We start from the raw sequence: 13,726 nt of genomic DNA, 5'->3' as shown, positions 1-13,726 counted from the left end.
ACTTCAGATCACTTCTGGGTGAAAATGCTGGTGGTCTCTGGATTTATTCCTCCTCTCCCTTACACCAATGATACTTAGGGCTAGAAATTTGGAGGAATCAGAAAAGAATGTGCTTCCCATATAAACAAAATGATACCATGATAGAGTAGAAAGAATGTGTCTTTTGGAATTAAAAGAGACGTGAATTCAAATCTTAGGTCAATCTCTATTTAGTTATACTTTCCTCTGTAAATCATTCATTCACTCTCTAATTTTAGCTTCAACCACTACAAATTAGAAATAAAATAGAGTAATTATGTCACAACACATATATGAAAAGCCAATATAAGATATACTTCTGATTGGTTTCACTAAAGCTTTGCAGCAAGCAGCAAACACTTAAGTACAGAGCACCTGGTGAGATTAAGAATGGTAAATGGAGAAGAAACAAGGACAAAATAAGCCTAGAATTCCCTGGCGAAGATGACAGTCACTGAGGTAGAGGGGGTGGTGTAGGTAAAAGCAAGCCACGGATTATGAGTTCCAGCCTTCTTTCACTGCTCAGCAATCGTACGTATGCACTGACCTGCCCTCTTATATGTGTACAGGACTGCTCAATTTTCATGTAGGTGAATAGTCTAGACCACATTCATTTGTCTCTTCTTTGAACTTCAGCAGACTGTAGTTGTGCTCAATAAGCACTTGCTTACAGAATGATCTCTTTCCAAGTACAATTGCGTTCCCCCAAGGAGAATGTGAGATCCTCCAGGAAAAGGACACCCTGCAACAACCAGCATAATATATTCACATGCCTAGCTGAAATGTAAAGTGCCTTGGTGATTATGGGATATTTGAGAAGTATGAAAAAAATTGAAGCAAAGCATCAAGATAATTATTCTACTAAGTACTGGGTTCAGTGGCCAACGGTTCATTCAAAGGAAAGTGTAACTTCTCTAATAAGCTGTAGCAGTAGCTAGAATTATTTTTGTTGTTGTTGTTGGTAAAAGAACTCTCAGATTTGGGGCCTTGCTTGTGGTTCCCTTTCTGTCTCACAAATTCACTTGGGCCATTGCAGGGAACTTCCATCGTCACAAGTAAGTGAAAAGATCTTGTCACCAAATAGAGTGTAAATAAGACATTCCATAGCTATTTTTGGTACTAGAAAGCTTTGTTGAAATAAATTTTTCCTAGATGAATTTGTGCTCTACTCACCGTGACTGATGTGTTTGATCAGGTCTCTCTTCTTAGCAGAAAGTGATTATTGTGAGAATTCTCGCACTTCCTGTGAGTAAGAATGAGCAATGAACAGGAATAATGTCTACTATGAAATGTCTCTTTTTCGGTCTGCCACAGTTTCTGAAATCATGAAAGTCCTGGGAATAATAGTGTGTATTTTTAAAGGTTCCTATTGCTATTTCAATTAACTTATCTAAATGAGGAATATACCAACAGATGATTAACTTGTTCCTAATTTATAATTTTTGAGTAGTAGATTCTGGGAACCAGTGGTTTAATTTCCTTAGGTATTAAAACCTAGGTCTGAAAAGTTTTGTACAGAATTTAAGAGATGAGAAAGGGCTGGGGATTTAGCTCAGCGGCACAGCGCCTGCCTGGCAAGAGAAAGGTTGTGAGTTCGATTCGCTGTACCGGGGGGGTGTGGGGGAGGAGGGAAGCAAGGAAGACTTCATGTGAAGAACAAAATCAAGAAACTTGGAATCTGGATACTTTTGAACATAAAAAAGGGTGACAAAGAGAAAAACCTAAAAAGACTTTAGAAGAATTTATATTATCTCTCCATGACCATTTTCTCTAAATTTAAATATGTCTCTGGCCAAGTAAGTACATTTTTCTAACAGTTTTAAATGTAGAACTGGAAAAAAGCATATTGCTTGTGTAGCAATCACCAGTTACAATGTCTGTATGGACTGGACAGGTGGCATATGAGAGTGCCCTTGGTAGGAAAGGGGTGAGCTGGAGGGTATAGACACAGTAAAATATTGTTCTAAACATTAAAATATATAGTGAGCCTGTGTTATGGTTTATGTCTCTGTGTCCCCCCAAAGCCTCATGCGGTCACGGGGCAGGCTTTTAAAGTTTGATTAAGGGTGTGAGAGCTACACCCACCCTGGGGTGGATAGTTTGCATATGTAAGGGAGAGGAAGAGGCTGCTTGAGGCCATTCCTCCCCCATTCCGCCATGGTGTGTGCTTGCTGCTTTTGCTGTGTTCTGCCACCATGAGATGCAGCCCTCTGCCATGTGCCACTCTGCCTTGTAATCTGCCAAGTAAGGACTGAAACCTCCACAAACTGTAAGCAAAATAAACCTTTCCTTCCTTAATTTTGGGCGTCAGGTATTTTGTCCCAGCAACGAGAGAAAAGTAACCAAGACAGCCTGCCAGATCACAAGGCCTACTTTTAATAACTATTATCTCACTTGGATAGAGCAATACTTCTAAAACACAATAGCCATACTTTTTTTTTTTTTTACTCTCAAGAAAAAACTTCACACGTCACCCTACTTTGGAAAAGTCAGTATTAATAGTATTGGAGGCTAGGACAGGAAGAAGTAAATGGTTCTTTGGTTGATTTACTGCCTAAGCAAATTTAAAGCATTTTTATTAAGAGTCTACCATGCAGTCAGACATCTTAAACATGGCTTTGGTTTGACACCACCTAGAAGCATTCAGTGTTGTAATAAAGAAGGGGAAGTGTTATTTTAGGGACGTGTGTTTGAATGCATTATGTGCACCTAGATTTTTAAGAGAAGTTGGCACCACGTGATAGTTTATGTTTCACGAGGCAGCATTTTTGGTAGGTCCCAAACCACCTGTGCTTTGCTTTCCTGCAGGCATATGCAACTTTACCAATTTCTTTCTTTTTTTTTTTTTTTGTACTTCAAGCAACCTGCAGCACACCCATAGGTACACAAGAAATATAAAGGTTTAATAACATTACCCAAGAACAGCAGGAATTTTTTTTTTATTTTAAAGAGAATAAAAAAAAAACAAAATAACAACAACATAGAGAAAAATGAAACAAAGCAAAACAATAAAAATGATACAGGGTTTCAGAACAAAATGATAGGAATTAACAGTGGTTATTTTATTACATACTATTATCTGCAATGAAGTTGCTCAGATTATCCGATGTAAGAAGGTAAGATTGATCAAACCGTTAAAAAGAATAAAAAATTTTCAATAGAAAAATCACTCTGTTGTAAATATTTTGCTTAGCTATTCTTCACACACTTCCTGAATTAGCCTTTTTTTTTTTTTCTTTTTTTTTTGGTACCGGGAATCGAACTCAAGACCTTGAGCTTGGCAGGCAGGCATTGTGCCACTGAGCTAAATCCCCAGCCCTCTTCCTGAATTATTTTTACACTAAAATCCATTTGTCATGTTCCCAGAACACAGGCAAGTTCGTAGAATTCTTTCAATTCCTTGTTTATATCTATTTTTCTTTATCAAGGATTAGCTTTTATAACATTTTATTTTTATGTTACTGATAAATTAATTGCAGATATTCTCTTCATAAATATCCTCTTCTTACTGACAAACTTTGCATGGAGAATACAGTAGTTAACGTTACAAATAAAATACATTCTTAAATTTGAATATTATAAGTAAAGAAGACTGCTGAGAGTAATTTGTTATGATCCTTTTGTGTTAATTTGTTGCCTTTAATGCTTCAGATTTTCATGTGTAAATGTAGAAATCTGCACCACAAATTTTCAGTTGATGTGATAACACTAGACTTTTGTGAATAAAGCTGTAATATGAGATGTGTTGTTGAAGTGACCATCAATTTAAGGGTATCGTGAACTGGACATCATTGGAAGATGATTTGGCTTGAACTCTCAACCTTGTGTTTTAACTTTGCTATATATGTATTTCCCTAGTTATGAATTTAATTTTGGTTCTAGTCACTAATAAATTCTAAGAAAATTTTCCTGAAAACTAAAGGCATCTAAATTTAAAAAAATGAAAATCTTCTGCTGACTGTGCAGTGACCCTAGCAAGGTAGGTAAGCAGATTTCTTTTCTGGGGCTGTTGAGCACTGAATGTTGAGATGCCATTTGTTGCAGTGATTTTCCATGAAATCTCATGGCTCTGCCAAACGTGGAAGTGTGGTGATATTAAATTTCTCCAGATCCCTAGTTAACTTAGTGTCAAGACTTACAATTCTGGCACTGAAAAAACCCAGATGGGCTGTTGAATCTCAAAAAATTTAACATTTTATGACCTTCTATGGTTGAAAGAGAACTGGATTAGAAGCCAGAATCTGTGGGTTCTGGTCTTGGCTCTGTCAGTAACCAGCTGTGTAACTTTGGACAAGTTAATTTTTTTTCTATGAGCTAGGAGTTTCTCAATTATAAAATAAAGAATCTAGGTTAAGTGATTTCACAGGTCCTTTCTAATCTAGTTCTACTTTAGCAAGTTGTTTCTGGGTTCAAATCAAACATATCATCCACTAGCTAAGCCCAGTTAGGTAAATTAATTTGTCTGTTCCTCAGTTTTATTACTGGTAAAGTGAATATGCTAAGAGCACAATATGAGGAATACTTGGATCAATTTACGAACAGAGATGAGCATGTAATTACTGTTTAGTAAAGATAGCTATTTCTTTTTTTTTTTTTTTCCATCTTTTTCAGACAGGGTCTAGCTATGCAGTTGAGGCTGGCCTTGAGCTCACTTTGTAGCGCAGATGGGTCTCACTCTCGCAACAGTCCTCCTGCCTCAGCTTCCTGAGTGCTGGGATTGCAGGTGTGTGCCACTACGCCCAGCTAAGGTAGCTATTTCTATAGAGTTTTAGTCTAATAAACTGAGCACAGTTACTGTCTTACAATGACAAAGCTTCACCCTTGGATGGTGGGAAAGTCACACATACTCTGTACAACCCATACTGTGACATTTGAATTTCAATCTTCTCCTGGTCTAATGCTGAGCAGGAGTCAAATCATCTGTAATTGTGGAGTAAATGCTCCACTGACCATGTGACCTTCTAAGAAGTCATGTAATTATCAGAGAAACTGCATGCTTTACAGCTCTTTCACTAAAAATTTGGAAGAAATTAATAATAATCTGAAGAAATTAAAGCTTTTAAGTATCATTCAAGCAGGAAAATGATCATGCCATCATGATGTTGATCTTCTTAAGTACATTTCTTTGTTAGGGTTCCATCGTAGGAGTTAGGTGTCCATTGCAGAGAGCTGTGGGAAGCGGGTGGCTCGAAGCGTGAGTTGATCCGTACATCTTTCAAATTTTGGACTAAATATGTTTGCACTTCTAATTTATTCTAAAATAACTTTGCTTTTAATAAAAATAGGAAATAAATAACTATTTTAGTGTTATATTCAATTACACAGTTCATATAAGTGTTACATGTTTCTATGGCCCTTGGGAAGAGGTCCTTGATACTTTTCTGTCTCTATTTCCATGGTAGTTCTCTATCTGGATTTGTATGGAGCAAATTAGCAAGGATAGCACTGAAAACATCTAGCACTATGAATATTCCATATCAAATAATACAGAAAAATCCCTTCTTTGGGCAGAAAGTTATAGTGTCCTCTTGTTCCCCCTCTATTCCCACCTCCACATGTAAGAGGCAGTTACTTCTTACTGTTCCTCTAATTAGTTTATCCAGAGGTTACCTCAATAACTATGAACCATGCTGATATAACTACTGCTTAATATACAGACTTTAGAAATTACAATACTTTTTAAATTGTCTCCTAGCATATGGAATGCAAATTCCTCATCTCTCCGTACCATTCTCTAATTTAGAGATATAGATAGATAGAGATGTAGAAATAGAGATAGATATACAGAGAGATATAGAGACATAGAGATATACAGACATAGATAGATATAGATGACACAGATATAGATATAGATGATATAGATATGGAAATGTGTGTGCATATTGATATATTCTCTATTCCTTTTCTTTTAAAATTTCTTTTATTCTGTCATTTACATAGACCACTTTGTTTTTAACCCTGGAAGATGAGAACCTGTTTTCCGCACCTACTGTCATCACTTCTTCCTGGAAACTTATGTATACAAACAAGGTCACATTACTGAATGTGAGAATCCTGTGATTAATACATAGATTGATTTTAAAAGATGAAAAAGAAAAAATTCTTTTTTTTTTTGTTTTTTTTTTCTCTAGTACCAGGAACCGAACTCATGACCTTGCGCTTGCCAGGCAGGCACTTTGCCACTGAGCTAAATCCCCAGCCCCTGAAAAGACACGTGTTCATCATTATGAGAAACGCTGCTCACTGCACAGTGAAGTAGCTTGATATGATTGCATATTGTTTTGTACATTTCTAATATCACAACCCTGTGGCTCACAAGTACACCAGTCTTCAAATCAAGCTCATTATTTTGGCATGTAATTTATAATTCTCTAGAAATCATGTTTCTGTGTTATTGCCTGCCTGTCTTCTGTACTTGTGTTGCTTTGCCTTCCTGGAGTTCTGACTGCTTTATTTTATTCTCTTTTGGTCTTTGTCACTTACAGAAATTTTCTAAGTATCTTGGAAAAATATCAGAAGGCTGATGCTCCTCTGTCAGAGATATGGGGCTGTCTCCCTACTCACCACACTTGTATGACAGTGTGGAAATCAATTGCCTTATTCCTGTGGTAACTGGATTTTGAAGACCAGGATCAGGACTTTTAACAAGGTATCAGAATAGTGCTTGAATTCTAGGTTTCCCCTTACATCTAGTTACCAAGACAACAGAACACTGTCTTAATTCTATGGACACCAATACCATTTTGCCTGTCAAAAAATCATCTTATAATCCTGAGCCACACGTTTTTGAGAGTTTGGAGATTAAAATGAATTCCAAGAGGTAGCTGAGAAATTTTGATATCAGAACCAAGGTGCTATTAGTTCACAGGGCAGTCTGGTCAATATTTTTGTCTCTTGGGACATCTGAGCTTTAATTACTTTAGACACAACCTTAGGAAGCCTATTTATCTGTGATCTCTGAGGTACTTGGTTCATCTTGTGTCCTTCTAGAATACCTAATTGAATGATCTCTGAGAAGATGGTGATGAATGAGATAAAGATCACAGCTGGCTGATGCATAATTGCCACTTGATTTGAAGGCTAGTTAAACATATTTTAAACTGCCAGATGGTTTGTGTATCAGACTGATATGTAGTGGAATCATTGGATATAGAAACACTGACTGCATCCTGCCTGCAGTGATGTGGGTGGTGGTGGCTGTGCATGGGCTTAAAGATATTCTAAAACCTTTCAGAATGTAAAAGCTAAGACAAGATCTGATCCTGATGATTTTTAATTAAAAGATGTTATAGCTTCTGTTGCTCAATATGCCCTGTGATATTCAGCATGGGCGTGCAGACATGCCTTGTCCTCTTTCTGTGGGAGGATCCTTGCCTGACAATGACTTCTTTTTCACGGTCAAATGGCAAACCTGGGAAAGAACACACTTAGCATAGCAGGAGAGAAAGACAATCTATCAAACTGCTAACTTGATTGAACTACAATGGTGACATTGTAGGAATGACAGAGAAAAGATCCAGAACACTGTAGTATCCAATACAGCCCTGCACAAAATGTGTCTATCCGAAAGTATAAAAATGGAGTAATTTTCTTCCTCTCTGAGTGGTTTCAATGCAACTCTATTGAGTCAGTAAATATCTGAATCTCCAGGCTGCAATTTATTCAGGGTTCCATGGATCACCAGGAGAGAAGGCAACAATGGGTCTAGAGTTCATGGTGGTAAGGAGAGAAAAGGTGGACTTTACTACCGCCAAGGCCGTGGATTTGTCAATCCTGATATTGTCAATTAAGCTATTCTCTCACAAATGGCTCAATTCCCCAGAAAATGTGTTTTACTTAAAGAACAGTTAGGTGGAATAAGCTTAGGAAACCAAATGCCCTAGAGTCCCTTAAGCATAGGAGCAGTAGAAGAGAGTAAAATTTTCTTCCAAAGGTCAAGTAAATTAATAATGTTTTCTAGGCAATGTGTAAGGTTATTCATTTTGATTTAGCCTGGAGGACTCAGTATCACTCTTTGCACATCTGAGGGACTGGCTTTTGAAAGAGGGACTTGATTTATTATGTGTAGCTTGAGGGAGCAAAAGTCAGCCCAATGGGTAGCTACTGGAAAAATCTCAGAGGCAAATTGATGTCCTATTTTTAGCATATTTGGAAGATAAAAGGAAGTCTTTTATGAAACAAGTTAGTTCCTGGTTTTATTTTTTATTTTTTTCATTTTCTCCAATTTTTTCATTTGCTTACTTTAAATTTAATTTTATTCCATTTGACTATATGTATTTTCCTAAGCAATGAGACAAAGCACTAAATAAATAAACACGTAAATCATCAATGAATGAAACTTACAGCAGAGCAAATTTTCACTTAGAGGGAGACCCAAAACTTGGAGGCAGTCCTGCAGCCATTGTCCATTGTCACTCAACGTGTCCTTACTACGATGATACTGATATTAGGGATTATGCCATGGGTGGGGCCCACATATTTGGCAGTCTCATGCTGATGTAAACTTATTTTTAAAAGCCCTATTTCCTCTAAGTATGTGGGATAATAAGGATTGTAAGAAGAGGACTCTAAAGTAAAGATACATAATGAACATTCTTTCTTGGACATCATCACTAATCTGTATTGCTCTTGCTAAAGATGGAAGGATAAAAATGACTTTTTCAGTTGCCTCTAAACTGCCTGGATAACAATCACACATGATTATGCTTAGAATTTTGAAGACAGCTGCTTTACAGGGAACATGCTTCACATCAGCTCATTTAGGGTGTGAGGCAGAGAAAGTGGAGGGACTTGGCCACCATGGAAGCCAATCAGCAACCAGGAAAAGAAATAGATTTCAGCTTCCTGTCATACAGGATAATTTGCCATTCACCAGAATATGCTCATGATGACACATACTAAGGTGTGATCAAGTTGTAGCTGGATGTGTATCTAAAAGGATGATTTTGATAAGTATTTTTTAAAACAAGCCAAATTCAAATACTATACAATTGGTGCTAATGGAAGACAGGCAGTCTTATTTCAAACTGACATTCAGGGGGCCAAACACACAGTCCACATATAGCCACTAGAAGAGATTTGGTTAAAAAATAAATCCAATGTGTGCCTTACCTTAGATTTATCTCAATGTAATCCTCACACAATTATAGTATTTTCTGATACTCCTTTTGGAGATACAAAACTATTTTTCAAACCATCAAGCTTTTCTGTTTTCCATTACTTTGGAGTTAATAACTAGTACATGAAGCTCATGGTCCCACTTTATTGAGACAGAATTCAGAGAAACACAGCTGCCATTTTCTGTGAGGGGAGGTGGTAGATGGGCCTAGACCAAACAGGTGTGGTTATGAGAATTTGTGTCATTTGCAGGGGAGTCATGAGTCTGCTGTGGGAGGATCTGGCCCAAAATGCAGAGGATGAAGCAAGTAAAGAATTGTTTTGAGTTTTGAAAATATTATGAAGTCTCCCAACTAAGATTATAGGAATGTAATTACAAGAAATGCATTTGCATTACAATTTTTGAAATCGGAAAGGGGGGAGAGTTATGGATAATGACAGACATTTTTAAATCATCAGTTTTCTTCTAAATTCCAAATGCTATGAAGAATAGCCATTCCACATAAATCAGAGGTACTCTCAGTTTTTGGTTTTTATTCACTGACTTCCATGCTTGTTAAATGATGAGGCTTGCAGAGAATATTCCATCTAGGGTAGAATTTAGATCTGAGTTAAATTCTCCAGTGAAATAACACTACTAATCTGTCATTTCAACCAGCACCCCAGTGTGATTTTTAAAATCCAGTAAATTTAGAAAATATGTACTAGAGAATGTGTCTTAGGGACTGAAGTCATGGACATGAGCCACTTCTATGGAGAGAAAGTAGTTTGGGTTAACACCTTGGCCCAATGTGACTTGGTCCCGCCCACTACTCAACCATTAAGCTCTTGGTCATAATAGGTCATGCCCAGGGAATGTTTGTGAAAAGTAAACCTATTTCAAAATGTACATTGTGCTGGTTCTTTTCATTTGTAAAAAACTGAAATGAAAATTACTATCATTGTTGCCACAGAATCCCTCTTTATGTAGAAAGCGAAACTTAAATTGACTTTACAAGTCTTGTGAAAGATTTTATTTTAAGCCACAACACATGGTTAATTAAGCACAATATCGGAATGACTTGACTACCACCATAATAAGTGACATATGAGACAATGGAAGAGGAACTTATTTTTGAGGTCAAAGAAGTTTCTCTTTTAGGGCTAAGCATAGAGGAGTGACTGCTACTATCCACTGTGAGTACCTTCCTTTGTTTTTGTATCTTCATCCATCTTAGCTCAAAAAGAGTTTTAGCATCTATATCATCTCAACTTTTCTTTTTAAGCTAGGAATATGGGAGCTATAACTGAGGTGACCGCCATCATGAAGAGTGTGTGCTCTGTGAAGGAAAACTCTACACTGTTCAAATTCTTGTTCTTGTCTCCTTTACAGTGTGACTGTGGGTTTTTTAGTTTGATTTCTAGAGTCTAAATTTGCCATGTTTCCAGTGGAGGTTCAACCACCTCCTATGGGGAATACATGGGATAAACCATTTTTGTGTGTGTGGTATTGCATTATTTCTGCCCTTCAGTGGCTTCTGCCATTTGGTCTTGCAGAGACACACACAAGACAGTTGCAAATATGTCACACCCTTTCCTTTGGGTTTCATCATGTGAATCATTTTGGTGCTGGAGTAGGGACACATAAGTCATTGTGCCAGTCCTATGGTAAAACCTTAAGAGAATTTAGAGCTTACTCTTTTACACTTCTGTGATCTACTGTGCAAAGAGCAGGCTTCAGGAAGCAAGCTTTTCCTTTCACTTTACAGTATCTGCAATGAATATGTTTGGAGAAGTTTTGAAGATCCCGATTTCAGCCTGAAGCAGAGACGGTCTTGGGAATTTACAGACTCATGGTTGAGAAAGAAAGCCACACGGTCTTGTAAGTCAATAAGTTTGATGTGAAGAATTATATTAGTAGCAAAACTGACTAATGAATGATGCAATACTTTTGATATAGTAGGTTTGAAAAAGCATTAGAGCTCAATTCAAATGTGTTGTCACTTAAGATTGTTTAAATTAAAATTATACATCATTTGGAGGAGGAATGAGTGGTTGTGATCAGTAAATATGTGCATATTGTTGCAGGAGGGATGGTGCCCCTACCATGAAAGTATAAGGGGAAAGCACAAAGGAGAATATAAAAGAATATAGATGGTGTGGATGAGGAATTTAGAGGCTTTTTCAAAAGAAATGCTCAGGAAACTACAGAAAAAGACTAGTAAAAAATTTAAAGGAAGTAAAAGAAGCAATTTATTGCATAAAAAAAATAAAATGTAGTTTGAAAACTGTTTTACCCAGATTTCACTTAGCTTGCTATGATGCCGTCGTGGTAGCTTAAAGAATTTAAAGACGAGTTTATGAGCTCCCTGGGAAGGTAAGACACACAGGTGTGTGCTAACACAGTGAGTGTGGCTCACAAGAAGCGCAATGGCAAATAAGAGAATATTTACAAAGCACCTAGGCAGGGTCTGCACATCGTAATAAATTATGCTCACTTTCCTCTTGCCTCAGCACAAAAATGTTAGTAATTATTCCCCAGCAAGGGCTAAAATTTCTTTCTTTTTTTCCCATTTGCTGTGACATCTTGAAGGAAGGGTTGATATTTGACTAATAGTTATATCCTGTGATGTTTGTAGGAGACACAAGAATGTGTCACAAGCATTTTTTTCTTCTAAGAATAAAAGCTGTAGATGACAGTGCAAAAGCCTTTCCTATACTTTCTGGCATCATTAACTGATTTTTTAAAAAAACATTCTTTACTCTTTCCGTTAACTTTGTTTTTGATGCTTGCTATTGACTTGCTGGGAACTTCTGGTTTCTGATGTTAAACTTCTTGTTAAAAAAAAAAATCAATCATTCATTAGGAAGAAAAATCCTTTAAATAAATACAAGATTTATTTGCTTGACTGACTTACTTGAATTTTTTTTTTTTTTTACCTAGAAGTAAGGGGAGTCAAGCTGTATAATATTTTCAGTCTTGTGAATTTCAAGTAGAGAAGCAGGAACTTTGAGCCTTGCCTATTATAGATCCTACAAAATGCCTTTCAGAACACAGATTATGATTTGTGCAGACCATGTGCTAAAGCTTTCCGAGGATATGAAGAAAATTAAGATATCCTGCATTCTTTCAGAGAGTGTAATTTGTGAAGGGAAGTTGAAAGATTCACAGAGACCAAGACACAGAAAATAAAGGCTATAATGCCATAAATACCACTCAAGTAAAGAAAACATTTTGTATTCTACAAGGTCCCAGAGAAACAATGTGCCTGGAGCCAAATGCAGCCAAAGAAATATGAGAAATCAGTGTAGTCAGAAACTTGTCCAGAGTCAAGTATGAAAAATTCAATCTTGAATATGTGCTCAATTAGGAGGGGTTTGAGAGGCTACACAGTAAATCTGAAAGAGTGTTTTCTGCATACTTCAGTTGACAAAAGGATTATTAACCTAAGGTGTTAATGAGTTCTTCTGAATTACTCTCAAGTACTGCTGCAAACTAGCTTTTTTTTATTTTATGGAAAAAAGGTAAAACAAAATTTCATAACAAACTAATAGAAGAATAACAATAGTTAATACATTACATGTTGTTATCTTTAATGTAGTTGCTCATGGTACAAGATATGGGCATAAAATTTCTCCAATCGATATTAGCACAAACCTTCTTTTTCAATGAGCTAAGAGATACTAATAGTATAACTAACTTGCATTTTTCCCCTTTTCCCTACTGTCTGTTAACCTTTCAACCATCCTAATTCCTTTTTCTTTTTGAGCAATTTCTTCCATTCCACAATATCTATTGTATACTTTACAACTTATTTAATCTTTCAGTTTCTCACACCAGGGAGACACTATGATGTCTACACATGTGAATCTGATATATTTTACTTATGAGTATGGTCTCAAGTTGCATCTACCTACCTATAAAAGTTTCAAGTTTATCCTTTTTTAAGGCCCAGAAGTTCTCTATTGTATAAAAATACCACATCATTTTTTATCCATTCGTCGGTTGATGGGCATTTGAATTGTTTCCAAGATTTAGCTATTACAAATTGTGTTGCTATAAACATAGTGCACATATATTACTGTGGTATGATATTTTTAATTTTTCTTGGAAGACATCCAGAAGGGGAATAGCTGGGTCAAATAGGACCTCTAATCCTAGTTTTCTGAGGAATCTCCACACTGATTTCCACAGTGGTTGCACCAGTGTACACACAAACCAACGATGAAGAAGGGTTCCTTTTTCCCCACAGCCCCACGATCATTTGTTATTTGTTGACTTCTTAATGACAGCCATTCTTTCTGGGGTGAGATAGAATCTCAGTGTTGTTTTAATTTGCCTTTCTTGAATGACCAGTAATGTTGAACATTTTTTCATATATTCATTTGCCATTTGTCTCTTCATCTGAGAAGCGTGTATTCACCTTATATGCCCATTTTTAGATTGGGTCTTTGAATTTGGGGGTCTGATTCTTTTCAATTCTTTATATGTTCTAGATATAAATCCTTTCTCTGAGGGGCAATTGGCTAAAATTTTTCCCACTCTGTAGGCTGTCTTTTTACTTTGTTTGCAATTTCTTTTGCTGTGCAAAATCTTTTTTTTTTTTTTTTT

This window comes from Chinchilla lanigera, unplaced genomic scaffold (genome assembly GCF_000276665.1).
Source record: "Chinchilla lanigera isolate Chin_1 unplaced genomic scaffold, ChiLan1.0 scaffold00026, whole genome shotgun sequence".
Taxonomy (NCBI): domain Eukaryota; kingdom Metazoa; phylum Chordata; class Mammalia; order Rodentia; family Chinchillidae; genus Chinchilla; species Chinchilla lanigera.
This window is presented reverse-complemented; position numbering follows the sequence as displayed.